Below are 27,418 nucleotides of genomic sequence, written 5' to 3'. Positions count from 1 at the left end.
AAAAAAAAAAAAAAAAAAAAAGAGGAAACTTTGTATCTATTTATTTCCAGCTATATGTATTACAAATTTTATTGTTTTTTTCACACTCTTAATTGTGTTGTTGTTGCTATAATTATTATTTTGAGACAAGGTCTCTCTCTGTAACCCTGGCTGTCCTGAAATTCGCTATGTAGACCATGCTAATCTTGAACTCATAGCACTTGGGAGGCAGAAGCAGAGGTAGGCAGATGTCTGTGAGTTGGAGGTCAGCCTGGTCTAAAGCGCAAATTCCAAGACCGTCAAGTCTACACAAAGAAAACACGGGGGTTGGGGGGCGGTGGAAAGAAGAAAAAGAAAAAAGAAAGTTCCTAGACTTAGCACTTCTTAGCACTATTGGTAGAATGGTCCGTTCCTAGTTGTGTTAAACGTGGCTACTGGTTGGAAGAAAAAGTGACTACTTACCTGTAGGTCTGTTTCTAACCTCCTTTTCAAAAAAGCAGACGCTCCCCTCCCCATCTTTGTAACATCACATCGTTGTTTATAATAATCTTGAAAAAAAAAAAAAAAGCCGGGCGGTGGTGGCGCATGCCTTTAGTCCCAGCACTTGTGAGGCAGAGGCAGGCGGATTTCTGAGTTCGAGGCCAGCCTGGTCTACCGAGTGAGTTCCAGGACAGCCAGGGCTACACAGAGAAACCCTGTCTTGAAAAACCAAAAAAAAAAAAAAAAAAAAAGTAATAATAATCTTGACTGCTGTAGCATTTATTTTTGCTTTTTTGAGGCAGTGTCATGTAGCCTAGTCCGTAAGGGACCTTGTATTTTGGAGCTGCCTCCCTTCATCCCCTAAATACTAGGATAACAGCAATATGCTTTGCAGAGCAAATTAAGTTCCTCTGAAAACCGATGGAACCCAAACCACTACTTAGAATTTCCCTTCGGAAGATTTAAGGTAAAGGACTTAAGCAGGCTGACGTCACTCAGACCTTAAAGGCGCAATCCTACATGTTGGGGGCCCATCTCCAAAGCGCATGTGCTCCCCAAATATTGTGATTGGATGGAGCCAAGCTGCAATCCTTGCGTCAATTCCGAGGCGGGAGCATGAAGTTGATTGATCATGGTCTCTCCGTCCTCTAGGTAAAGGCTAGGGATGTTGCAACCTCTTGGTGAGGGGTAATGAGGAGGACAGTGTCCTGTCTAGAGCTGAGGCGCGCGGTACATTTGATTTAAGTAACTGAGTGAGGCGGGACACGCTATGGGAGGCCGTGGACTCTGATGACTTCCGGTTCCCCTTGGCTCCCCACTGTGAAGGAAGCAGGGTTCGGGCGCCGGGACTGGAATGCTGGCCCGGCATGCTCATCGTGGAGGTCGCCTGGTCTATGTATGTGCGTTTCAGGGTCTGCGAGGAGCACCGCCGCCTAGAGCGGGCTAGGTCGCGTGTGTATGGCTACTGCGGCGTTACCCCAGGGCTGGAGCTCCCGGGCCTGTGGCACCCCTGCCTGGGGAGGGTTAGAAGATCTGGGTTTTCGAAAGGGCGATCAAGATACTGACTTTGGAACGTCCATGAAAATAATTTTCTTAGATTAGACACTCTTCCAACCCTAATTGCGCCGGTTAGCGGGTACAACTTTGGGCGGATGTCTCAGACACTCAGCGACCGTTTCTTCAGTTAAAACTTTAGAAATATGGCAGTAGTGAAGTCGAAATAAGATTTTACTTGCAAGGGCTTATCTAATGGCTGCATGTAGCAGGTACTCAACACATGGTACACATAAATTTCTCTTCAGTTCATTAGCCCTTAGCATAGTGATTTGAGAGTAAATACATTCTCCTTTCTACACAAACACGACCTTGCACTGTCTCTCAGGTGGGTATTTAATTTTGTTTTGGTTTTTTCTCTTTGTGCGATATTTTATTAAATGTTTTTACAGAGCAACAGCTAGCCTCCAGATGCAGCTGCTAAGACCCTGTAGACACTGGCTGGGATATGTCAGATGGCTCTGACTTCCCACCTTTTTGTTCTGAGATGGGGGTGGTGGCAGGATCTCATCTTTGGGATCCAGGATGCTCACATGGTCAAGCAGTGGCTTCTTAGGGCTGATCTTAACATTTGGGTCCCAGGGCAGCATGCTCTTTGCTTGAATGCATCCTGTCTGAGCAACACACGGTGCAGGCTATGTCAGTATAGTGATTAACAAGAGTCTCTGCTGTGGGTATCCACAAACTACATTGGACCTGTGTTAGCATGGGGGAAGGGGTGAGGGGACAGAGAGAGGCAAGAGAGGAGCAAGAGATCAAGAGAGAAGGGGGCAAACAGCCCCCCCTTTTTTTTTGTTTTTTTTTTTTCGAGACAGGGTTTCTCTGTGTAGCTCTTCCTTGTTTGTTTAATTTTTCCTTTCCAACATTTAGAGTTTGTTTGGGATCACTTATTTTTATTTTAGTACACGGATTAGTAGGTTAAGTAGTATTTTCTTTTTCTTGTAGAGAACAGACTGAAAAACTACTTGCTATATTGGAAAGAATTTTTGCTCAGTTTTTTTTCTGAGGGGGCTGGAGAGATGGCTCAGTGGTTAAGGACACTGACCACTCTTCCAGAGGACCCAGGTTCAAATCCCAGCACCTACATGGCAGCAAATAACTATAACTCCAAGATCTGACACTTTTACATGTGTACATATAGGCAACATAAATGCACATAAAAATAAAAGTAAACAAAATTTTTTTCCTGAGTTTTAGATTAGAGATTTGGTAAGAATAGTAAAATAAAATTACCATGTGCTAGTAACACATATGCCTATCTAAGAGGAACATGTAGCTTAGACCCTTTTTCTTTTTTTCCTCCTTATTTCACAGTGTCATTATGGAGTCTAGGCTGGCATCAAGCTCATCCCTCAGCTTTAGCCTCCCCAGTGCTGGAACTGCAGGTATGCACTGCCGTGACTGACAAGTTTTGTCTTTCCCAAGATAGGGTTTCTGTAGACCAGGCTGGTCTTGAACTCAGAGACCTCTGCCTCCCAATTGTTGGGATTAAAGGCATGTGCTACCTCCACCCAGCCGACAAGTTTTATTTTTATGGTTGAAAAAAATTGAAGGTCAGAAAAGCTAAATAATGTGTCTAAAGGAGAAAAGATAAGAGGGACCCACAGCTGCGTCAAAGGAGGATGTGGAAGGATGAAGGAGGTGTCACAAAGTGGGAGGCTGAAGGAAAGCCTAGAAAAGGAACAGGGCATTTATCTTAAAGGTACAAGGCTTTGTCTTTGGCCAAAGACTGTGAGGTCTTGTAGCTCTGAAACCCCAGGCTTGGAACTCTCCTACCTTAAAGAACCTAATGCTGTACCCAGATGAGTACAAGCTGGGTGAGTGAATATGTGATTGCTCATACCCAGAATGGTTCTTTTTTTTGAAGGAGTTTTCTTCCTTTTAACATTTTATTTATTTATTTATTTATTTATTTATTTATTTATTTATTAATTATATGAGTACTGTCTTCAGACACACCAGAAGAGAGCTTTGGATCTCATTAGAGATGGTTGTGAGCTACCGTGTCATTGCTGGGAATTGAACTCAGGACCTCTGGAAGAGCATGCTCTTAACCTCTGAGTCATCTCTCCAGCCCCCTCAGAATGGTTCTTAAGAGAGTATGTGACAGGGCAGTGGTGGTGCACGCCTTTAATCCCAGCACTTGGGAGGAAGAGGCAGGCGGATTTCTGAGTTCGAGGACAGCCTGGTCTACAGAGTGAGTTCCAGGACACAGCCAGGACTACACAGAGAAACTCTGTCTCGAAAAACCAAAAAAAAAAAAAAAAGAGAGAGAGAGAGAGTACATGATCATTCTCACCTTTATAAGCCAATCTGTTTCAGAGTCTTGTAGCAAAGCAAATACTGTATAGCTTAGCAGTTAGATACAGTGCTGTCATCACATAAACATCTGACTGTGTATTTGCACAAACCAAGATTGCCACATCTTTAGACTGTGTAATCTTTTAGTTTTTTTTTCCCGAGACAGGGTTTCTCTGTGTAGCCCTGGCTGTCCTGGAACTCACTCTGTAGACCAGGCTGGCCTCGAACTCAGAAATCCACCTGCCTCTGCCTCCCAAGTGCTGGGATTAAAGGTGTGCGCCACCACTGCCTGGCTTAGGCAAGTGCTTCTTTATCGAACTCTTATTCCACTGTTTAACAGATATTTATTGACTACCTACTATATACTAGCAGTGTGCTTGGTATTTAGAGATATCAAAAATGATCAAATTGATAAGAGTTCTGAAGTTGTTAGGAGATAGTAAATAGATCATGAAGACTAAATATTAACTATGATTGTGCTGTACGATATATAGAACAGGAAAAAGTTCTAGGGAAATGAATAATGGAGTCAGTTGCAGGGGGAGGAAGTGGAGGGAGGAAGAAGTGGACGGATACAGGGGAGGCTTTCTTGGGAAAATACTTCTTAGCTGAGACTAAGGACTGAGAGGGTTAAATGTACGACTTTTTTTTTTCAGTGTAAGATACTACTGTAATGTTTAATCTTGGTTGTCAAAGATGTATAGATTAAGCAAGCACACTTTGGGGCATGTCTGTGAAGGTGAATCCAGAGATCAATCATGGACTAATTGTTGATGGATGGATCTGCAATTTGAATAGATTATTGGGATACAGTACACTGTGGGGCATGTGATAGGCCTGTGTTAGGGCCGTGTCTTGCTCTGACTTCTGTGTTCTGGCTCACCTTTCAGGAGACTAAGGTGAAGAGCCCTGTTCTACTGTGCCCTTCCACTGTGAGGTTCTGCCTTACCTCAGGCCCAGAAACGTGGAACCAGCCTGTTGAGGACAGGAACCTCTGAAACCACAAACCCAGATGAATCCTCCTTCAAGGTAGTTGCTCAGGTATTTTGTCCAGTGATGAAAACATTACTTCTTTAGAACTGTCAATTCTTAGCAAATACAGTTTTTCCCTCTTAATACATGCTCTACAATTTGCCAAGTAATTGGTAGTTTATTAGCATGAAAGGGCCTTGTGAGAGAAACAAGCAAGCAGGTTTATGAAGCAGAGTGGGAAATGTAACATTGTGTGCAACTGTTTGCTTAACTCCTAACCCCACACATGCACAGACACTCTCTGATAATAAAGTAAAAGAAAAGCAAGGTAGCTGCAAAATGTTGGAGGCAGTAGGGTAAATACAAACATAATACACTGCTTATATGCATGGGATTGTCAAAAAAAAAAGAAGAAAAGAAAGGAAGGAAGAAAAAAGGAAGGAAGGAAAGTGTATTAGTGTATGCCTTTGATCCCAGCACTCAGAGGCAGGTGGATCTCTGTGACTTTGAAATCAGCTTAGTCTATAGTTCAGGACAAGAGGGCTACACAGAGAAACCCTGTTCTGAAAAACCAAAATTGAGAGAAAGAAAGTGTAGTATATAATAGAAAATGATAGATCATTTAAAAAGGAAAACCTATTGGGCATAGTGGCGCACACCTTTAATCCCAGCACTTGGGAGGCAGAGGCAGGCAGATCTGAGTTTAAGGCCAGCCTGATCTATCTGCACAGTGAGTTCCAGGACAGTCAGGGCTACATAGTGAGATCTTGCCTAAGAATGGACCATGTCCCCATATTGAACTCGAGTTGGAAGAGGCAAGTCCAGTCTCAAAATGGAGGACCATGATCCAAAGGAACCAGAGCAGCTGAGGAAGCTGATTATTGGTGGTCTGAGCTTTGGAACCACCGATGATAGCTTCAGAGAACATTTTGAGAAATGGGGCACACTTACAGACTGTGTGATAATGAGAGATCCCCAAACAAAGCGTTCCAGAGGTGTGTGTGTGTGTGTGTGTGTGTGTGTGTGTGTGAGTGTGAGTGACCTGCTCTTGTGTTGAAGAGGTGGATGCTGCACTGTGTGTTCGGTCACACAAGGTTGATGAATGTGTGGTGGAACCAAAGAGAGCTGTTTCTAGAGAGGATTCTGTAAAGCCCAGTGCCCATTTAACGGTGAAGAAAATTTTTGTTGGTGGTATTAAAGAGGATACGGAAGAACATAATCTGAGAGACTCCTTTGAAAAGTATGGCAAGACTGAAACCATAGAAGTGGTGGAAGACAGGCAGAGTGGGAAAGAGAGAGGATTTGCTTTTGTAACTTTTGATGATCCTGACACAGTTGATAAAACTGTAGTTCCGAAATACCACACTATTAATGGGCATAATTGTGAAATGGAAAAGGTCCTTTCTAAACAAGAGATGCAGTCTGCTGGATCCCAGAGAGGTCGTGGAGGAAACTTTGGTGGAAGAGGAGGCTATAGTGGTGGAGGTGGTGGAGCAGAGGTAGTTATGGAGGTGGTGATGGTGGCAACTCTGGTGGAGGTCTTGGTTACAGTAGTAGAGGAGGTTATGGAGGTGGTGGACGGGGATGTGGAAACCAAGGTGGTGGATATGGTGGTGGTGGAGGATATGATGGTTACAATGAAGGAGGGCATTTTGGTGGCGGTAACTATGGTGGTGGCAACTATAATGACTTTGGAAATTATAGTGGACAGCAGCAATCAGATTATGGACCCATGAGGAGGAGTAGGCAGTCCCTATGGTGGTGGCTGAGGATCTGGAGGTGGAAGTGGTGGATATAGTAGCAGAAGGTTTTAAAACAAAACAAACGGCTACAGCAGGAGAGAGAGGGAGGTGTTATCAGGAAAGCTGCAGCTTACTTTGAGACAGTTGTCCCAAATGCATTAGAGGAACTGTAAGAATCTGCCACAGCCGGGCGGTGGTGGCGCACGCCTTTAATCCCAGCACTTGGGAGGCAGAGGCAGGCGGATCTCTGAGTTCAAGAGTTCGAGGCTAGCCTGGTCTACAGAGTGAGTTCCAGGACAGCCAGGGCTACACACAGAGAAACCCTGTCTCAAAAAAAAAAAAAAAAAAAAAAAAAAAAAGAATCTGCCACAGAAGGAACCATGATCCATAGTCAGAAAAGTTACTGCAGCTTAGACAGGAAAGCCTTCCTGTTGAGGACGGTCAGAGCCACAGTTTGCAGAAAGTGCAGCTGTTGATTAATGCAATGTAGTGTCAATCAGATGTACATCCCTGAGGTCTTTTATCTGTTGTAGCTTTGTCTTGTTCTTTTCATTACATCAGGTATATTGCCCTGTAAATTGTGGTAGTGGTACCAGGAATAAAAAATTAAGGAATTTTTAACTTTAAAAAAAAAAAGAATGGATTCTGTTATGCTGAGTGAACTAAGCCAGCCACCAAAGAACACCTGTTTTAGGATTCCATTCATAGAAATGCTGTATAATTCCACCATCGAAAGTAGTGTAATGGTGGGAAGAATTTCAATCTAGTATGCATAGTATTTCAGTTAGAAGATGAAAACTTCTGAAGATTGGCTGTCTAACGCTAATGTACTTAAAACAGGAGTGGGGGTTGGTGCCACTGGGTTTTGAAGTTATATCTTTAAGAAGGGCCCTGCAGTGCATTAAATGGGTAACACCCTAGATTACCAAGGCTGCATGAGGAGTTTGGATATTTCACTGTAAACAAAAGTTATAGTCTTAATTGTGATCCCAGAAAATATCCAGTATAGGAGTAGTATCCAGTATATAGTACTTAGTGTTCAGCTCATTGCTATTTTAACATTCTTAGCGTCTGTATGTAAAGGGATGCTGTCATCTTCACAGGGAATGGTAATTGTGCTGGAATTCTTGATTCTTGGCTGACCAGACTCCCAAGAAATTCCTTTCCCTTCCTGTATCCCCTACCCCCACCCCCCAGTATTTCCCTGGTCTTTCCTTCTTGTCTCAGGCTTTCTTCCCTGCCATCGGCCATAGGCCATAGTCTTGTTCATTCTTATATAGCCCTGGCTTCTGGTTCTTAGTTAACTGAAAGAAGAAAAGAAATATGAAGAGCCTAATGTTTTAAATGGACAGAACATAACTGGAAAAAAATGTGAAATTCAATTTTAATTTTTATCTCTCAGCTGTCAATTCAGGAAACATAGTGGGAATAAGAAGCAGTTTATTCTGGAGCCAAATATAATCCAAATACGTGGTAATAGTTTCATGAGGTTTTACAGTATCAACAAAGGAAATCATAATTCCAGTCACTTTGCAGGTACATTGGTGGAAATATCTGGTAGTCAGATTCCATAAAAGTGGGGGATCTCAACTTCGAGCCACAGATGCTGTGGGAAGCATTCTCAGCCTTTTGGTTGGTGGAAGCTAGGAGTTCGTACATTCCAACGCATTTATCTCACGTTCACAAAGGTGCTCGGTCACAAACGGAGATGTAGAGTTAATGGCTGCTAAGCAGGCTAACGATGGCCCAAGGTAATGTGGTAATGTGGGCTCTGGACTTCAGCATCTCACCTTCTCCATGTCATTGAAGTTCTAACAGTCAGTCGGCCTTTAGTCTCAGCTTTGTCTCAGGAACTCTGGATTTATAGAAACTTCTTTAGGTTTTTAAGAAAATATTACTTCCTGTTGCTGTTGGCTTTACTTTTGTCCTTAGCTGCTTGGCATGTTCTGTGTATAAATAATGCGTGTTATTCATCTTCAACTGTCCCACTGTTTTGTCATATCTCTGAGGACAGTTGTTTTGTTCTGACCCAGTGTCTGCCCAGGCAGCACACAGTAGGCCTTGATGAATATTGTGTGACTGTCTGTTGAGCAGCTCTGTCTGGGACATACAGCCATAGATATCTTAGTTGCTTTATTTTGTCTCCATCTTTGAATCTGAGTTTGTGCTTGGTTCCTACCTGGATCCCTGACCTAATTAAAGTGGCACATGTCCGTTTTGTTGTGTCTATGTCATTCTTTCAGAGGTAACTTACATCCAAGAGTCACAAAGCAGCAGTGGCTCTGGGTCCTATGTTTCCAAATCTGGTTCTTGGCCAGCCCACTCCCAGTGGGCCCTCCCTGACATGGGTGACAGCTTCTTCGACTACAGCCCTGGAGCTCTTAACAGGCTGCAGGCAGCTGGATACTCAGAACATCTTTCTTTCCATAGTGTGGTTGGTCAGAGTCTCCATCCCAGCAGTTGTTTTTATACTGCTTCATAGACACCTTCGAGAGTGTCTGTTCTCCTGTATGTGATATTTTCTTTACCATCCAATGCTCATGAGCCTCCCCTTCTGTAGAGGGAATGCTAAAATTTGGAGGAAAATGTCATATAACAACATTAGCATATGTCAAAGTGTGTAATGTTAATAGTCCACCTTGGATTAAGGGTGAACAGTTGAGGCTTTGAACTGTAATAATTGGTCAGCCTCCTTCTGGTCCTCTGCCTTGTGATCACTGTGCTCCTTGATGGCTGCCTCCCAGTGGCTGCATTGCAAGGGGCTGCCACTGAACTCTCTCAGATCCTGTTTGCAGGGTTGCTGTAGGTATGTGCTCACTAGAGAGCAGAGCAGAGATACTTCATGTGCTTGTTCTTCCTAGGACTGGTGTGAAGTAGCCTCTAGCCCTGTTGCCCATTTTGTTACTGATATCAGTCTGCATCCCTTCAGATGTGGTGCCCTCAGGCTGACAGCCTCAAATACAACACACTGTGCCTTGTTCCAGCAAGCTCCCAGTGGCCCCTGATTCTTAGGCACTTTGACACTGGCATGGAGATAGAAGATTGTCTTGGTAGCCTTGAACTTGCTTCTTAGAGAAGAGCTAGAAAGAGTGTCTTTATTCCTTTTTAAAAAGATTATTCTTGCTGGGCAGTAGTGGTACATGCCTTTAATCCTAGCACTTGGGAGGCAGAGGCAGGCAGATTTCTGAGTTTGAGGCCAGCCTGGTCTACAGAGTGAGTTCCAGGACAGCCTGGGCTACACAGAGAAACCCTATCTCAAAAAACAAAAAACAAAAAAAAACAACAAAAAAAAAGGGCTAAGGCACCTTCATTGGCAGCTCATAGCTGCCTGTAACGACAGGTCCTGGGACCTGTTCTGTTAGTTCTTAAGTTCTTTGTGTATTCTAGACACTAATCCTCTGTCCGATGGATAGTTGGCAAAGATTGCCTCCTATCCTGTAGACTGCCTTTTCACATAGTTAACAATTTCCCTTGTAGACTAGAGGATTTTTAATTTTGCTAGGTCTCATTTGCTGATTGATAGTCTTACTGCCTGTGTGCCTGGAATCCTAGTTAGAAAGTCCTTATATATGTCTGTATATGTAAGTGTAGACTTGCTGGGCGGTGGTGGCGCACGCCTTTAATGCCAGCACTTGGGAGGCAGAGGCAGGTGGATTTCTGAGTTCGAGGCCATTCTGGTCTACAGAGTGGGTTCCAGGACAGCCAGGGTTACACAGAGAAACCTTGTCTCGGAAAAACCAATAAATAAATAAATAAATAAATAAATAAATAAATAAATAAGTGTAGACTCAACTTCCGATTGAAGTTTTTGGTCGTTTGGCGTTGATTCTTGTGCAAGGTAAGAGACAAAGATGGGGCTCATTTGTCTAAATGCAGATATCCCATTTTCCCAGCACCAGTTATTGAAGATGCTTTCTTTTAGCCAATATGGTTTTTGCTTTGTTAAAATTCAGGTGGCAATAGTTGCATAGACTTACATACAGGCCCTCTATTTTATTCCAGTGATTTGTGTACTTATTTTTGTGACCATACCATGTTGTTTATGTTACTACAGCTCTGTGGTGTAACTTGAAATCGGGTGCTGGTATATCTCCACCAGTATTCTTTTTTATCTTCTTTCCTTTTTTTTTTAAACCAAGATTCTTCAGAGTCTATTCTTTACTTTACTTTTTTCTTTTTATACTTATTTGTTTGTATTTTATGTATACAAATGTTTTGTCTGCATGTAGACACGTGTGTTGGTGTCCATGGAGGTCAGAAGAGGGCACCAAATCCCCTGGAACTAGAGTTACAGGTGGTTGTGAACCACCATCTGGGTTTTGGGAACCCAGCCTGGATCCTCTGCAAGAGTAGTAAGTACTCTTCTTACCCAGTGAATCACTGCTCCAACTTCTCCAGCTGCTCCATCTACTCCAGGTGCTCCAGCCGCTCTAGCCCTGTTCTTCCAATACCTTCACCTTTTCTTCAGTGTTTTAAAGTCCTCATTGTAGAGTTCTTTTTCTTCCTTGGGTAAGATTGGTTGATTGGTTGGTCGGTCTCTCTCTCTCTGTCTCTGTCTCTTTGTCTCTCTCTCTGTCTCTCTCTCTCTCTCTCTGTCTCTCTCTCTCTCTCTCTCTCTCTCTCTCTCTCTGTGTGTGTGTGTGTGTGTGTGTGTCCAGTGTAAATGGGATTATTTCCCTGTCGGTATGTTTACCAATGATATATTGGAAGATCACTGACTTTTGTATGTTGGTTCTGTGACTTGCAGCTTTGTTGAAAGTGCTTTTGGCTCTCAGAGTCGGCTGATAGTCTTTGGGGGCTCTTGTGTGTAGAATCTTGCCATCTGTAAACAGGGACACTTTGCCCTCATCCTCTGCTGCTTGTGGCCCTTTTATTTCCTTATCACCCTAGGTAAGACTTCAAGCCCTCTACTGAACAGGACTGGGGAAAGTGGGTACCTTTGCCTTATTAAATTTGCAAGATTTTATTATTTTTTTGTGTTCATGTCTATCAGAAAGATTGGTCTATAGTTCTGTTTGGTCATGTGATAATAAGGCTTTGTTAAAGAGTAGAAGTGTTTCTTTTCTATTTTGTGGAATGATTTGAGAAGTATTGATGTTAGTCCTTTGAACCTCTGCTAGAATTCTGTGCTGAATCCCTTTGGTTTTGTGCTGTTTTAGTTAACAGATTTATAATTACTGCTTTAGGTCTCGTTGCTTGTTACAGGCCTTTTAAAATTATTTCATCTTGGTTTAATTTTGGTAGGTTTTATGCATCTAGAAATTTATCTGTTTCATTGATACTTTCCAGTTCAGTGAAATAAAAAAAAAATTAAGGTATATGTTCATGATTTTTCTGTATTTCTTTGGTATCTGTTATAATATTTTCATTTCTAATTTTACTAATTTGGGGCCTTTTTGCTGTTTTTTTGTGGGGGCTAATTTGGTTAAGAATTTGTCAGTCTTGTTTATCTTTTCAAATCTCCATCCATCTTGTGTTCCATCTTGTGTTTTTCTGTTTTTTTTTTTCATTAACTTCTGTCAACATTATTTCTTTCTGTCTATTCATTTGTGTTTTGTTCTAGTTTTTTAAATGACTTAAGCTGCATCATTAGGTTGAGATCTCCATGATTTAATTTTTTTTTAATTTGTGTGTGTGTGCTTGCTGTATGTATATATAAGTATGTGTGTGTTTACTGTGTATGTTGTGCGTGTATGTGTGTGTATGTATACTTACTCTGTGTGCGTGTGTGTGCGTGTGTGTGTGTGTGTGTGTGTGTGTGTGTGTGTATGTGTGTGTGTGCAGGTGCTCATAAAGACCAGAAGAGGGTACGTCTTTATTTTTGTTCAAGTGTAAGAATATTCTGATTTCCGTCTAGCTTTTTTCAGTGACTCATCTTTCCAGAGTGGTTTTTCATTTTAATTTATTTTTGTAGGTAAGGTCTCCCTGTGTAGCCCTGCTAGCTTGGAACTCCATGAAACCAGGCAAGCCTGAAACTCACAGAGTTCTGCCTGCCTCTGCTTCCCAAGAATAGTGTGTTGTTTAATCTCCACAAGTTTGTCTGTTTTCTGTAATTTCTCTTGCTACTGGTTAAAAATATTTATTTTATGTGCTCCACATGCATTCAGGAGCCTGTGGGAGTCAGAAGAGAATATAAGATCCCTTGGAACTAGAGTTGTGAGCATCAGGTGGGTGCTGAGAACTGAACCTGGGTCTTCTGCAAGAGCAGTAAATGCTCTTAACTGCTGAGCCATCTCTCAGCCCCTGATTATCCCAGTGTAGTCAAGAAGAATAGAAGGAATTCTTTCAGTTTTCTGGTATTTGTTGTGGACTGCTTTGTGTCCGAATAAGTGATATATTTTAGAGAAAGGTCCATGAACTATTGAGAAAAATTGTGTATTGGGTAAAATGTCCTGTGGGTGTCTGTTAGGTTCATTTGATTTATGGTGCCATTTAATTATATTGTTTCACTGTTTATTTGTTTTTTTTTTAAGATTTATTTATTTTATGTATGAGTACACTGTAGCTGTCTTCAGACACACCAGAAGAGGGCATCGGATCCCATTACAGATGGTTGTGAGCCACCATGTGGTTGCTGGAATTTGAACTCAGGACCTCTGGAAGAGCAGTCAATATTCTTAACCACTGAGCCATCTCACCAGCCCCTTGTTTCACTGTTTGTGTTTTGTTGGGTTACTCTGTCTAATGATGAGAGTGGAGATTTTAAAGTCACTGACTGTTAGTGTATTGGGATTAATCAGTTGGTTTATATATTTAGAACTATAATTTTCTCTTGATATATTGCTGCCTTGAGCAGTATGAAGTAACTGTTTTTACCTTTTCTGACTGGATATGATTCGTAGTCTATTTATCAGATTATCAGAATAGCGGCACCTGCTTGGTTTTGGTTGCATTTCTTTGGAAGAAGATCTTCCCCATCTGTTCTAGTTATAGCTTGAGGTGTCAACTTGACATCCCCTGTCAACTAGGGGGAGCATCTCAATTGAAGAATTGCTTTGGTCAGATTGGCCTGTGGGCCAGTCTGTAGGGAATTGTCATGACTGCTAATTGATGTGGAAGTGGGACCATTTCTGTGGGTGTCACTAGGTAGGTCTAGGTTGTATACGAGAGACTCAGAGGGATCCAGTAAGCAGCCTTCCTGCCTGGTATCTGTTCTAGGTTCCTACTTTCAGTTCCTGCTCTGACGTCCTTCAGACTATTATCTGTAAGTGTAACCTGAAAAGCCCTTTCTTTCCCTAAGTTTCATAGGGTCATGGTGTTTATTATAGCAACAGGAAAGTAACTAGAGTTCTATCTTTCACTCTAGGATACTGTCTGTTCTTGATATGAAGTTTGTTTCTTAGGGGCAACAAAAGGAAGGATTCTGTCTCTCTCTCTGTCTCTCTCTCTGTCTCTCTCTCTGTGTCTCTCTGTCTCTCTCTCTCTGTCTCTCTCTCTCTGTCTCTCTCTCTCTCTCTCTCTCTCTAACATTACACTGTTGCTCTCTTCAGACACAGCAGAAGAGGGCATCGGATCCCATTACAGATGGTTGTGAGCCCATGTAGTTGCTGGGAATTGAACTCAGGCCCTCTGTAAGAACAGTCAGTGCTCTTAACTACTGAGCCATCTCTCCAGCCCTGGATTCTGTTTTCTAATCCAATATGTGGGTTTGCATCTTTATATGAGAACTGACAGTTAACATTCTGTTATTCTTGAAAGGTGTTATCTTTGCATCCTGTCATTTTGCTGTTTATTGTTTGCTTTTGATGTTTTCTTAGTCTTCTTCTGTTTAACAACTGTCTTAGCCTTGTTAATTTTTCTCTGTAGCCTCTTGGATGTAATTGTTTTTCTCATCCAATATCGTCTGTAGGACTGGCTTGGTGGTCTTTAGTCCCTTTAGCTTTTGTCATGGAACGTTGTTGTTAATCCTTCATTTATGATAGTTGATATGTTAGTGTGGTGTCTTAGTTACTTTTCTATTGCTAAGAGAGTTTATTGGGGGCCTGCAGTTTCAGAGGGTGTGTCAATGGCACCATGAAGGTGGTGGGGAACATGGCAGCAGGAAGGCAGGCTGTCTCTGGAGTAGTATCTGAGAGCTTATATCCTGATCCACACAAGAAGCAGAGAGCTAACTGGGAATAGCTTCAACTTTGAAACCTCAAAGCCCACCTCCAGTGACACATCTCCTCCAGGAAGCCCACTCCTCCCAATCCTTTCCCAACAGTTCCACCAACTGGGGGCCAAGTGTTCAAATGAACGAACCAGTACAGGCCATTCTCATTCAACCCATAACATTCTGCTCCCTGGCCCCATAGGCTTGGAGCCATATCATAATACAAGATGCATTTAATGCAACTGCAAAAGCCCTCATAGTCTTTCACTGTCTCAATACTGTTTAAAAGTCCAGAGTCTCACCGGGCAGTGGTGGCGCACGCCTTTAATGCCAGCACTTGGGAGGCAGAGGCAGGCGGATTTCTGAGTTCGAGGCCAGCCTGGTCTACAGAGTGAGTTCCAGGACAGCCAGGGCTACACAGAGAAACCCTGTCTCGAAAAACCAAAAAAAAAAAAAAAAAAAAAAGTTCAGAGTCTCAACTCTTGGCAATGGGCAGAGAGACACCTTGTTGTTGGTGTTCTTATGTCAGTCAGGTGCAGAGCAGATGGCAGTCCTTTCATCCTAGCTTGATGCTTGGCTTGGTGGCCAAAGCTGTTTCACGCCTAGGGCACATTTTAAAAAAACAAAACAAAACGAAACAGAAAACTGGGTGCTGACATCAGTAGTGCATGCCTTTAATCCCAGCACTTAATAGGCAGAGGCAGGCGGATTTCTGAGTTCGAGGCCAGCCTGGTCTACAGAGTGAGTTCCAGGACAGCCAGAGCTACACAGAAAAACCCTGTCTCGAAAAACAAAAAACAAAACAAAAGAACCAATTTCCAAATTTTCTTCTGAGGCTCAAGGCAATCTCTTAATCATAACCCCTATAAAATCAAAAAGCAAATTACATACATCAGACTTACAATGTCACAGAAAATGTTACCATTCCAAAAGAGAGGAATGGGGCACAGTGAGGAAAGCCTGGGTCAAAGCAAGATGGAAACCTAGCCGGGCAGACTACAAATCCTATAGTTCTATGTCTGATATCAAAGTGCTCAGATAATGTTTTAGTCAGTGTTCTATTTTCATGAAGAGACACCATGACTACAGCAACTCTTAGAAAAGGAAGTATTTAACTTGGGCTTGCTTACTGTTTTAGAGGTTTAGTTCATTGTCAACATGGCAGGGAGTAGTATGGTGGTGTGCAGGCAGACATGGTGCTAGAGAAGTAGTTGAGAGTTCCACATCTGGATCCCCAGGTAGCAGCAAGAGAGACTCTGGGCTAAGAATGGGCTATTTGAAATCTCAGAGTTGCCCTCAGTGACATACTTCCTCTAACAAGGCCACACTTCCTAATCCTTTCAAATAGTACCACTCTGTGGTGACCAAGTATTCAGATCTGTGAACCTGTGACAGACATTTCAATTAGCAATAATCGTGCCTCGGATAAACCTCATTGGCTACGATACTGCCACTGCGCAAAGCTGTGACAGACATTTCAAACCACCATGTTCTACTCCTTGGCCCCAATAAGCCTATAGCCATACATCATAATACAAAATGTATTTAATACAACTTCAGAAGTTCCCACAGTCTATCACAGTCTCAGTACTGTTTAAGACCAAAGCTTCAGGGCTAGAGAGATGGCTCAGTGGTTAAGAGTATTGACTGCTCTTCCAGCAACCACATGGTGGCTCACATCCATCTGTAATGGGATCCAAAGCCCTCTTCTGGTGTGTCTGAGGACAGCAACAGTGTACTTATATATATAAAATAAATAAGTAAATAAATCTTAAAGTCCAAAGTCTCTTGAGACTAAAGGCAATCTCTTAACTGTAACCTCTGTAAAATCAAAATATAAAAGCAGATCACATACTTCCAACATACAAGGGCAAAGGATATACTACTATTCCAAAAGGGAGAAAACAGAATAGTGAGGATGTACTGGATGAGAGCAAGACTAAAAACTTTAAATCCTGAATCTCCCAGGTTTGGTATCAAAGTGCTCTTCAGATCTCCAGCTCCTTTCAGCTTTGTTGACTGCAGTGTACTTCTTTCTCTTGGGCTGAGCCCACTCCCTGTTAGCAGCTCCCCTTGTCAGGTAAACAGTGACCTAAGCATCTCCAGCATCCTGGGATCTTCAGTGCAGTCCAGGCTTCAGCTTCAGAGCTTCACGCAATAGCTTCTCTGGGCCTCCATGCAGGTACACTTCTGACACATGCCTGGCCTCAGCATCTTTCCTTAGGCTTAGAGGGAGATTCCATGATCCCTTTCTTGTATTCTTGACTCTAAAGCCAGAAGAACCATGTGGCCAGTACTGCTAATTTCTGGGACTGGAACTTGGCCTCTTTGTTCAAATACATTTTCACCAGCTTTTTGGTTTTGATGGTATCTGTCACTGCTCAAGCTTTTCTTTAATTCCTTTTCATGGGGCTGGAGAGATGGCTCAGTGGTTAGGAGGACCGACTGCTCTTCCAGAGGTCCTGAGTTCAGTTCCCAGTAACCACATGGTAGCTCATAGCTATTAATAATGGGATCTGATGCCCTCTTCTGGTGAGTCTAAAGACAGCTACAGTGTGCTCATATACGTAAAATAAAAATTACTGAATTCCTTTTTATAAATTAGGAGGTTAGCTGGGTGGGATCTTGCCCTGGTGTCACCCCTCTCTTAGCATCAGGCTTTTCTTTAAATTTTTTATCTCCATTATGTTTCCTGGTGCTCCTTTTCTCCTCAGAAAGTGTACATTTTTTATTTTTCTTTGCTCAGCTTGCTCCTTTTCATTACAGCTCTGCCTAAGAGTGACCGCTAATGACCAGCAGGTGACAGTCAGTACTAGATTGCCTCAAAATCTCCTCTGCCAGTGCTATTAATCAAAATCTCTTCAGTTCTGCTTCAGCCAGACTTTTTGGACAAGGGCAGAGATGCTACATCATTTGACATCAGAGTATCACAAGAACAGGTGTTCAGGCCACTTAATAATAGTCTCTCCTGAAACCTGCATCGCGCTCAGCACCGTTGTCTTCCATGCTTCTACTACTTGCATGGCTCATGAGACCACTTAATAAAAGTTTTCATCTGCTTTCCGAACTCAGACTCCACGTTCCACCAAGAAGCAGCATGGTCAGGCCCATCACAGAAATAACCTGCTTCTTCCTTCTGAGTTATTCTCTTCCATTGCTGTGAAGAGACACCATGACTATGAAAGAAAGCACTTAATCGGGGTTTGCTTACAGTTTCAGACTGTTATCATCATGGCAGGAAGCATGGTGGCATACAGACAGATATAGTGGAGAAGTGGTTCAGAGTTCTACATCTGGATCTGCAGGGGCAGGAAGAGAGACTCTGGGCTTGGAATAGACTTTTTAAAACCTCAAAGTCCACCCTCAGTAACACACTTCCTCCAACGAGGTAACACTTCCTAATCCTTTCAAATAGGAGTGGTGACCAGCTATTCAAATCTGTGAGCCTATGGGGGCCATTTTCATTCAAACAGCCACAGATGGCTTTGTCCTTCTGGCTTTGTTGCATTGGATACACTTTCTCTAGGGCAGATTCCACCCCTCATGTGCAGTTTTTATTTCAGCTTGCCATTCTACTTTAGTGTTTAGGACAGACTGTTGTAGGGTGAGGTGATGCTTTTCTTTTATACTTGTGCAGGGCACCAGGCTCTATCCTCAGACTGGTAGTCCACAGTAAGCACACCATGAAAATGGAGCGCCAGTTGCTAATACATGAGTCATTCCTTCCTTAAGCATTGAATGCTTTAGAGAGTAAAGAGACACCAGCAGTACTGTGTGTACGAGTGTACTGGTTATCGTCACAGGGAGATTCGTGATCAGTAACAGGCTGCCATGGAGAGGCAGGGGTATATGCAGGAGGAGTGGTAGACAGAAAAGAGGCAGGGCTGAGCTGTAGGAGTTTTGTGAAAGGGAGACTAAAAAGAGAGGGTTAAAGATAGTTGTACAAATAACAGCAGCCTTTTGACTGGAGATTGGAGGGCAGGCAACCAGGATGCTAGGCTTCGGAGAGAAAAGAAAGATAAGAGTTGTAGGGAGAGAGACCAACAGCAGCTGTGAGTGTTGTGCTGGTTGGTTATTCAGACCGGGCTGTGTTTTATAAACAAAGCTGGGAGGAGACTTGTTGTGAGGCCACATACCGCTGACTCCCTGATCTAGTAGGTGACTCGGGGTTGAGGCCAAAGTCTCCGAGTTCCGAGTACTCAGCAGCAAAGGTGGCTAGGAGCTGGGACCGAAGAGCAGGTGGTTCTCTTACTTCAGATGGTGCAGAGCAGGTGGGCTCTCTAGTTGCTGATTTTTAACCAGAGTTGGGGTTGAAGAATGGGCCGGTGGTCTTGGTGTCCTCTACCCCCACTTCCTCCTCTCTGACTTTCTGGTCTGGTACTTACTGGCCATTCCTTCCGCTTTTGTCCTGAGTGCTAGCATTATAACTGTGCATCGTTATAACTGGCCCTGCTCAGACTTTTGGAAGATAGATAGGAATTTTCAGATTTCTTCAGATCAATTTTAGTCTTGCATTGGAGCCCTGTCTGCCCTTTGGCCCCGTTTGCTTGTCTTGTGTCTCAGTATTGCATGATTTCCTTTTTGCAGACTTGGACCAATTCCTCCCTATGCCCTGGAGAGTTCTTAGGACCTGTCTTGTGATTTTCAGATTTAGATGTTTGTTTTCTGTGCATAGTTTCTGATGAGATTACAACTGCCTGTTCTTACCGATGATTTGAATTTTAAAACGTTGCTTTAGAGAATAAAGGAGGCTTGGAACAGATTCCATCTCTGACTTACAATGATGAACTTTGGCCAAAGTAATTGAAAAGAGTAATATCATTACGGGTGACATAGTTTTATGTCTGAGTTAGTATTCTTGAAGCTGTTGCCACAGCAGCTCTTAGTGGGAGAGAAAGAGAGCAGCTGAACATGAAGGCTCACCACTCTGGCTGCCTGGCCTGAGGAACACTTTAAGGGCTTGCCCAGGTGCGCTTTTTGTCGGTCTGAATTTACTAATCTCATAGTGAATATATAAGCAGGTAGCCTTAGCCTGTGAGCACCTTGGTTCTTTCATTTCCTTCTGCCAATTTATACAGCTCATTAGTGCAAGGTCAGGCTAGGTCCCTCACTGGCAGGTAAGTGACACATCCTCACTCTGGAGGATCTGTGCTCTGCACTTCCTGTCCAGGGAGCCTTCTTGTGTCTCTCCCTGTTTCCTGTCCTGCTTCCTTCTATTGTCAGATAGCCCTGGGAAGAGTCTAGCCCCTTTCCTACCAGTTGATATCTAGAAAATGTGAGCGAGCAAAGAAAGTCCCTCATCCCTATACTGTTGTTGGGTTGGGTTGGGTGTTTTTTGTTTTGTTTTTGTTTTTGAGACAGGCTCTCACTATGTAGACCAGGCTGGACTCAGACTCACAGAGATCCCACTGCCTCTGCCTCCTGAGTGCTGGGATCTGACTCCTTTGTATACTGTCACTCTTGCCTTCTTGGTCCATGATTTGACCACACCCTGAACTAGAAACTAATAAGCATTTGGATGAAAAATTCATAGTTTATAAATGAATTAAAGCCTTCTTATATGTCATTTTGAAAGAAAACAGACTTATCTTCGACCTTGCTTTATATAGAAGATTTATTTCCTAATCTGGAAATATGACTGTCTGACATAAAATTCTCTTCAACTTTTCAGTAGGATTACCCATATGTATCTTTCTTGGCCTAGTCATCCAGCTCTTCCAGAGAAGCCTGGAAGGTCTAAGCAGCCTGGGGGTCCATAGGTGTGCTTATATGTACTGCAGCGTAGAATTGGTATTTGAGTATTGGAAAAATGAACGTGTCTTAGTTAGGGTTATTATCACTGTGATGAAATACCATGACCAAAAGCAACTTGGGGAGGAAAGGGTTTACTTGGGTTACACGTCCACATGATAGTCCATCATTGAAGGAAGTCAGGGCAGGAACCTGGAGGCAGGAGCTGATGCAGAGGGCATGGAGGGGCTCTCCTTACTAGCTCGTTTCCCCTGGCTTGCTCAGCCTGCTTTCTTATAGAACCCAGGAACACTTGCCCAGGGTTGGCATCACCCACAATGCACTGGACTCTTCCCCCATAAATCACTAATTAAGAAAATGCCTTACAACTGGATCCAATGGAGACATTTTGTCAGTTGAAGTTCCTTCCTTAAAACTATCCAGCACAGACTGTATGAACATTTTCACCTATTTAGGAAGATTATGTCATAATTGAGCCCAGTTCATCAGTAAAATGGCTTACTCTGTGAATGTTTTTTTCCCATGATGGTTATACTGAGTTAGTGTGGAGAGTTGGCCCTGATGTTTAATTTATTGTGTGTCTGCCTCTGACATCCTTGACAGACCAAATGAGTGCAGCAGTGGATACTCCTCACAGACTGTGGCATGGACTGAGGATGGGTCCTCATAGTCCTGCACAATGTTTGTTCTAGGTGGACTGTATCATAGTTCCATCTCTAGTGCTGTGACAAAACATCATGACCAAGGCAACTTATAAAGGAAAGCATTTTAATTGGGCTTACAGTTCCAGAGAACAGAGCCCACAATGGCAGAGCAAAGGCATGGCAGCAGGAACAGCCGAGTGCTTGCATCTCCATCTGCAGTAGGAAACAGAACAAACACACATGGGGAACAACACAAAAGCCTGCCCCAGTGACACACCTTCTCAACAAGGCCATGGCTAATTTTGCCCAAACAGTTCCCAAACATGAATCTATGGGGGCCATTCTCATTCAAGCCTCCACGTTCTATTCCCTGGCCCTGTAGGTCTGTAGCCATATCTTTTTTTTTTTTTTTTTTTAAAGATTTATTTATTTTATTTATATGAGTACACTGTAGCTGTCTTCAGACACACCAGAAGAGGGCATCAGATCCCATTACAGATGGTTGTGAGCCACCATGTGGTTGCTGGGAATTGAACTCAGGACCTCTGGAAGAGCAGTCAGTGCTCCCAACTGCTGAGCCATCTCTCCAGCCCCTGTAGCCATATCTTAATACAAAATGCATTTAATCCAACTTCAAAGGTTGGGCTCAATGCCTCAGTAGTTTAAAAGTCCAAAGTCTCTTCTGAGACTCAAGGTAAGAGGTTGATTAATCTCTTCATTGTAACCCCCTATAAAATAAAATTTTTTAAAAAAAGCAAGTTACGTATCTCTAACTATGTGTCACTATTCCAAAAAAGAGGAATGGGACACAGTGAGGAAATACTAGGCCAAAGCAAGATGGAAACCCAGCAGGGCAAACTCCAAATCCGGTAGCTCTGTGTCTGATGACCAAGGGCTTGGATGCCTCCACACTTCTGGCTTTGCTGCTTGCAGTATGCTTCTCTCTCCCTTGGGCTAATCCCACTCCCAGGGTGCAGCTGTCCTTCACAGATGGCTCATGATGCTGGCATCTCTAACATCTTAGGATCTCCAGTGTAGTAGGCTTCACCCTCACAGCTTCACATAGTGGCCTGTAGGGACTCTTCTGCCACATGCCTGGCTTCAGCATGTCCTTTATTTCAAGAAGGTGCCATAGCCCTGCCCCTTTGCTGGTGTATTCTCGAGGACTCAAGCCAAAACCACATGGAAGACACTGCCATGACTAGCTGACTGCTTGGGGTGGAGCCTGGCTCCCTGGAGTTGAAGAAGCTTTTCCTTTTTTTCCTTTGCTGCTCTTTTATTCATTCTTTTTTTCTCTTTCCTTCCTTCCTTCCTTCCTTCCTTCCCTTCCTTCCTTCCTTCCTTCTTTCTTTTGCTCTTTCTTTCCTTTTTTCTTTCTTTATTCTCTCTCTCTGTCTGTCCCACCCACCCCACCCCAAACCCCCACAACAAACCCCCCCCCCCCCCCGATTTTTGACTTTTTGAGACAGAGTTTCTCTGTGTAGCCCGCCCTGGCTGTCCTGACCCTCACTGTATAGACCAGATTGGCCCAGAACTCAGAGATCCACCTACCTCTCTGCCTCCTGAGTGCTGGAATTAAAGGTGTGTACTACCACTGCTTCCTTTGTTACTTTTTAGGAACAGAAAATTCCCCAGGCCTCCTTTTTTCACAAGATGGAAGTTCAGGTGGGTGGGGTCTTGATCTGAGGGCACCCCTCCGGTAACCCACAGCAGGCTTCCTAGATGTCCTCATCCCTTTCAGCATAGCTCTTGACTTCTACATTCCATTCCCTGGTGCCCTTTTTCTCTTCACACTGTACGTTCTATATTTCCTGCTCTTGCTCTGTTTTATTGTAGACCTGCATAAGGGTAGTTACTAAGAACTGCAGGACAGAGTCAATATTAGATTGCCTGTAAATCTCCTCCACCAAAGAAAGCTGTCCATTAGTTTTTAATTTAGCCTTAGGCAAGTTCTTTTCCTTCCTTCCTTCCTTCCCTTTTTTTTTTTGTTTTTTGTTTTTTGTTTTTTGAGACAGGGTTTCTCTGTATAGTCCTGCCTGTCCTGGAACTCACTCTGTAGACCAGGCTGGCCTCGAACTCAGAAATCCGCCTGCCTCTGCCTCCTAAGTGCTGGGATTAAAGGCATGCGCCACCACCGCCCGGCTTTTTTTGTTTTCAAGACAGGGTTTCTCTGTGCAGCTCTGGTTGTCCCGGAACTCTGTAGAACAGGCTGGCTTTGAACTCAACCACCTTAGATAAATTCTAAAGCCACATTATGTGCCAAAATATCACAAGAATGGTCTTTAGTCCAGCTGTGAATGTCGTTCCCTTCTGAAGATGCTTGAGCTGGGCAGTAGCTCCCAGCACTGCTACTGTCTTCCAAAGCTTTGACTAGGATGGCGCACTAAGCTCTGCTTACAGTGTTCAACTGCTTTCCTAGTCTGACATCCCAAAGTTTTCCACATATCTCCAAAACACAGCACGGTGAGGGAGTTCATGGCAGTAGCCCACTCCCTCCTACCAGCTTCAGTATTAGTAACTGAACTGGGACAAAGCACCGTGACCAAAGCAACTTTCAAAAGAAACCATTTAATTGGGCTCGAGGTTCCAAAGGGCTAGAACTTAGCAGCAGGACAGCTGAGATCTCACCTCGTGATCCTTAAGTAGGCCCTCACTGACACACCTCCCCCAATAAGGCCATATCTCCTAATTCACTCCAAATGGTTCCACCAATTATTCAGCCAAGAGCCTATGGGGGGCATTCTTAGTCAACCTGCCCAAGTCTGGCCTGAGATGTTGTAAGGAATCTCAGGAGTGTGCAGGCCTTTTCTCTTTTCATGTCATAGGTGGTTGGCTCAAGCTTAATGACGCTTCATGATAAAGTACTGTGAGCTTTCCTGTTTCCTCGGGGCTCTTGCTGAGAAGCTCTGCTCTTTTCCTGCTTCCTGCTGGATGGGCCAGCTTGGTACCTGTCTACCTGCTCGCTGCAACACTGGCCTTGAGACATTTTCTGTTACACACATGAGACTTTTTTTGTGTATGTGACAAATTTTGTCATGTTTGTTAGTTTAATTATGCAGGTATAAAAATTAAACTTCATTGAATCCTATTTATTTAGTGAGTTGTTTCCATGTGGTAAAACCCAGCATTCCTGAGGTCTTTTTTAGAATTTGTTTGTTGTGAAGTGACTTTCTGAGGACTGAGATCATGTACAAAGAGAATTCATCCTTCCGGTTAACAGACCTGAGTGAAGAGTTCAGAGGCCTCAGTTGGAAGTGAGGGGTGGGAGTTGTACCTACCAGGCTAGATGGAAGATAATTCTTCAGGCTCTGCATTGGTGCTGAACTACGTTTAGGGTCTGTAAGTTTCTGGAGCCTCTGAATCACTCCTGATGCTTTGCCCTTGTGGCTTGGGTGCAGCTGTGGCTCAGTTCCACCTTTAAAATGCAGCTGAGACTCTGTTGGCTGTGGTCTTTAGAGGCCCATGAGAGGGAATGCAGAGTGGTTTCCAGTCCTCGTCCCAGATGCTAAGATCTGATGTCCTTCCCTGAGCAGGGGCCCTACCCACCCACCTTCCTGTTGTCTGGGAAGTGATCAGCCATTTGGACAAGGCAGGGTTGTTCTGAGCTGAGGCTTGCCTGGTACAAGAAGCTGGGATTGTAGTGAGAAGAAAATTTCCCCAAGTACTCAACTTAGCTGGGTTGAGCACCAGTCCCCTCCCATCCTGGGCCTAGTTCATTGTATGGAGAGTCAGGAATGGGATCTGCTAACTTAGAGAAGGAGCTTTGGCTAATCCCCAGTTCTCCTACTTAGTCCCTAGTGATTTGGTTTGGTTCTTCCAGGAAGGGTATGCTGAAGGAGGGGGTCATGGACTTGGTCACCCAGACAACCATCCTGCCCCTGCTGTTTGGCTGCCTGGGGATTTTCAGCCTCTTCCGGCTGCTACAGCGGATCCGCTCCAAAGCTTATCTGAGGAATGCTGTAGTGGTGGTGACTGGTGCCACCTCCGGACTCGGCAGAGGTAAGTCATGGGGTCTGTGATGCCGGGAGTGGAATCAGCAGGCTTCACAGGCATCACTGGCCATGCAGAAGGACTGTCCGTGGTCCAGTTGGAAAAGGGCATGTGAACAATGAGAAAGTCTGTGTGGGGGATAAAAGCAAGTGAAGAGACCACCCTTGGAAAAGCACTGGCTTTCCTCAGCTCAGCTGCCTGTTGAAAGAGGGATTTTCAGATACGGAGAAGTAGGTGAAAAGGTGTTTTGACTCTCTCCTGGGTTCGGTTGATATACTGGCCTTTATTTTGGGGGCTTGACACTGGCTTTCTTTCTTTTCCTCTTCCCCATTAGGAGGGTCAGAGGTCAGATCCATGAAGACCCTGCCTCCCTCACCCAGCCTTCCAGCTCAGTGCCGCTGCCCTTCAGTGATACCTCAGGGAAAGTGTGCTGGATGCAGTCTCAGCCCTTTCCTTTGCAGGAGCTCTGTCACTGATTCCCGCAGCCCAGGCGGAGGCTCACGTCAGACCTGCCACGTAGAGCGTCCTGCCCTCTTCCTTTAGTTTTTGCCCTGTACAGCATAGCAGCTCCCTGTGGCTCCAGGAAGGAAGCTTGAGCCCTGGGCTGCAACTCTTGCCTCAGTACAGTGCTACCTCAGTAGTGCGTTCCTAACAGATGTGGTGGGGAGGGACAGTTACCAGCACGCTCACAGTGCTCTCACCGCTGCGAGTCAAGGCACCGTGACTAGATCTAGGACTTGCTGCAGCAGCTGCAGAGCCAAGAGCCAAACCCAGGTTTGACTCAATCCTAAAGCTACGGCCGCGGGAGAATGTGTGGGTCATACGAATATTACAGATGCACCGGCAAGTCGGGGCAGAAAAGTGGTAAAAGGTGTGGGAAGGTGGATGTTACAGGAGCACGAAGGAGCAGACAGGTCTGTAATGTGCCAGGGGAGCTGGAGAGGCCTTGGGCTCCCTTGTCCCCTGAGACTATGCTGGTAGGCAAGGTCTCTGAGGGTGACGCTCGTGTCTGCTGTTGGCGCTTTGGACTTTTTAAAGCATAGCTATGCCAGGCCCTATGCCATTGGTCAAGCCTCTGGCCTTACCCAGCTACTATAAATAGGGTGGTTAGCAGCTGTTTAGATCTCAGCTATGAGGAACAGTTTGTTTATTTTTTATTTTTCACTTTTTTCAGACAAGGTCTTTCTGTGAAGTCCTGGCTGGCTAAGAACCTGCTATATAGAGCAGAGCAGGTTGGCCTTGAACTTGTGACAGTCCTCTGGCCTCTGCTATCCTGGTGCTGAGATTACAGGCATGTTTCACCATACCACACCTAGCTCGAGAAGAACAAATTTTAAAGTCCTTGTAAAGTGACAGCTGGCTACATTGGAATGGTGCACTGCGGGTGCGGGACACGAGGGCACGCAGGGCATTGTATTATCTGCACTTGCTCTCTCAATACCAGGCCTCTCTGAAGGAAACAAAATGTAGCTGAGGAGACCCCATGTGAGCACAGTGTGCATTGTGCTTTCCTGTGCTTCAGTGAGTGTGCTTACAGTCTGCTCCACTTAAGGCCTTAGGAGGAGGCCATCCAAGTGCTGGGATAGTCTCAGGTGACCACTTCAGAGACAGACACCCCTGTGATGCTGCCAGTTTAGGCTGCTGTCCACTAGCATCTGCTAAGAGGAGCATCCATGTGGTCCTTCCTGCCATGACAGGATTACAGAATGACTTTTCAGACAGACTGATCTCAAAGTTTGTCTTCTGTTTTGTGTATTTAAGCTACATGACCTTGTCCTTGTAGAACACTGACTAAAAGTCCAGAATGTTCTAGATTCCAGTTTCTGTCAGCCTAGGGCATGATTTACAGCCCAGGCAAATCTGCAGTGCTGAGGACTGTGTGCAGCCATAGGTCGAGGTTGGCCTCTTCCCTCGGCCCTCCTGCCTCCTGGATCAGCTTTTTCAAGAAGTGGGAGTGGAATCCTTCCACCCTGTTCTCACTTCCGTCACTCCTTATCCCAGTTAAAATTTCCTCCCTTTTATTAGGTGTCTCTAGGAAGTGAAGCTCATATAGAATCTAGGAGATCATTTTCTAGAAGCTGTCTGTACACCAGTATGACTCCTCGTTTTTGGTCAGGACAGGACAAAATGGGATGAGGAAACCAGAAGGGCCCAAGCTTCTGACCCGTAGGATGATTAAGAAGCCAGCTGAACAGGTCTAGCTTCAGGTATGCTGGCCGCTAGTCTACACACAGTCCCCACCCCGCCTGCGCTGGGGACCTTTGCTGTTTGCTTTGGAGATCTCCCAGGGATGGGTAGAAGTGCATCTGTCCTTTACTCATCTGCCCCTCCTTCGGGTGAGCCCAGTGAATGGCACTGCTGGACTTCCTTCAGAAATGACAGCAGCCCTGAAAGCATAGTGCAGTCTGCCTAGC

At 44.2% G+C, this 27,418-nt stretch overlaps 1 long non-coding RNA gene, 1 other non-coding gene and 1 pseudogene across 4 annotated transcripts; 2 read left to right on the top strand and 1 right to left on the bottom strand.

Moving 5' to 3' along the window:
- Positions 1–1,038: 1,038 nt before the first annotated feature.
- LOC114628670 lies at positions 1,039–25,221 on the top strand. 3 transcript variants are annotated; one of them, XR_003712506.1, is made up of 4 exons: positions 1,069–1,110; positions 2,827–2,897; positions 4,704–4,842; positions 24,835–25,221. It is a non-coding gene; the product is annotated as an uncharacterized LOC114628670 (long non-coding RNA). The 3 variants fall into 3 exon arrangements; XR_003712504.1 differs by lacking the exon at positions 2,827–2,897 and having other exon boundaries at positions 1,039–1,110; positions 24,835–25,217; XR_003712505.1 differs by lacking the exons at positions 1,069–1,110; positions 2,827–2,897 and adding an exon at positions 1,164–1,354 and having other exon boundaries at positions 24,835–25,218.
- Positions 15,097–15,234, top strand: LOC114628694. Its single transcript, XR_003712515.1, has one exon. It is a non-coding gene; the product is annotated as a small nucleolar RNA SNORA48 (small nucleolar RNA).
- On the bottom strand, positions 15,970–16,084 carry LOC114628691 (annotated as a pseudogene).
- Positions 25,222–27,418: the final 2,197 nt, after the last annotated feature.

Source organism: Grammomys surdaster, unplaced genomic scaffold (assembly GCF_004785775.1).
Source record: "Grammomys surdaster isolate TR1022 unplaced genomic scaffold, NIH_TR_1.0 270, whole genome shotgun sequence".
Lineage (NCBI taxonomy): Eukaryota > Metazoa > Chordata > Mammalia > Rodentia > Muridae > Grammomys > Grammomys surdaster.
Note: the sequence above shows the minus strand (reverse complement) of the source record. Positions and strands in the feature narration are given on the sequence as shown.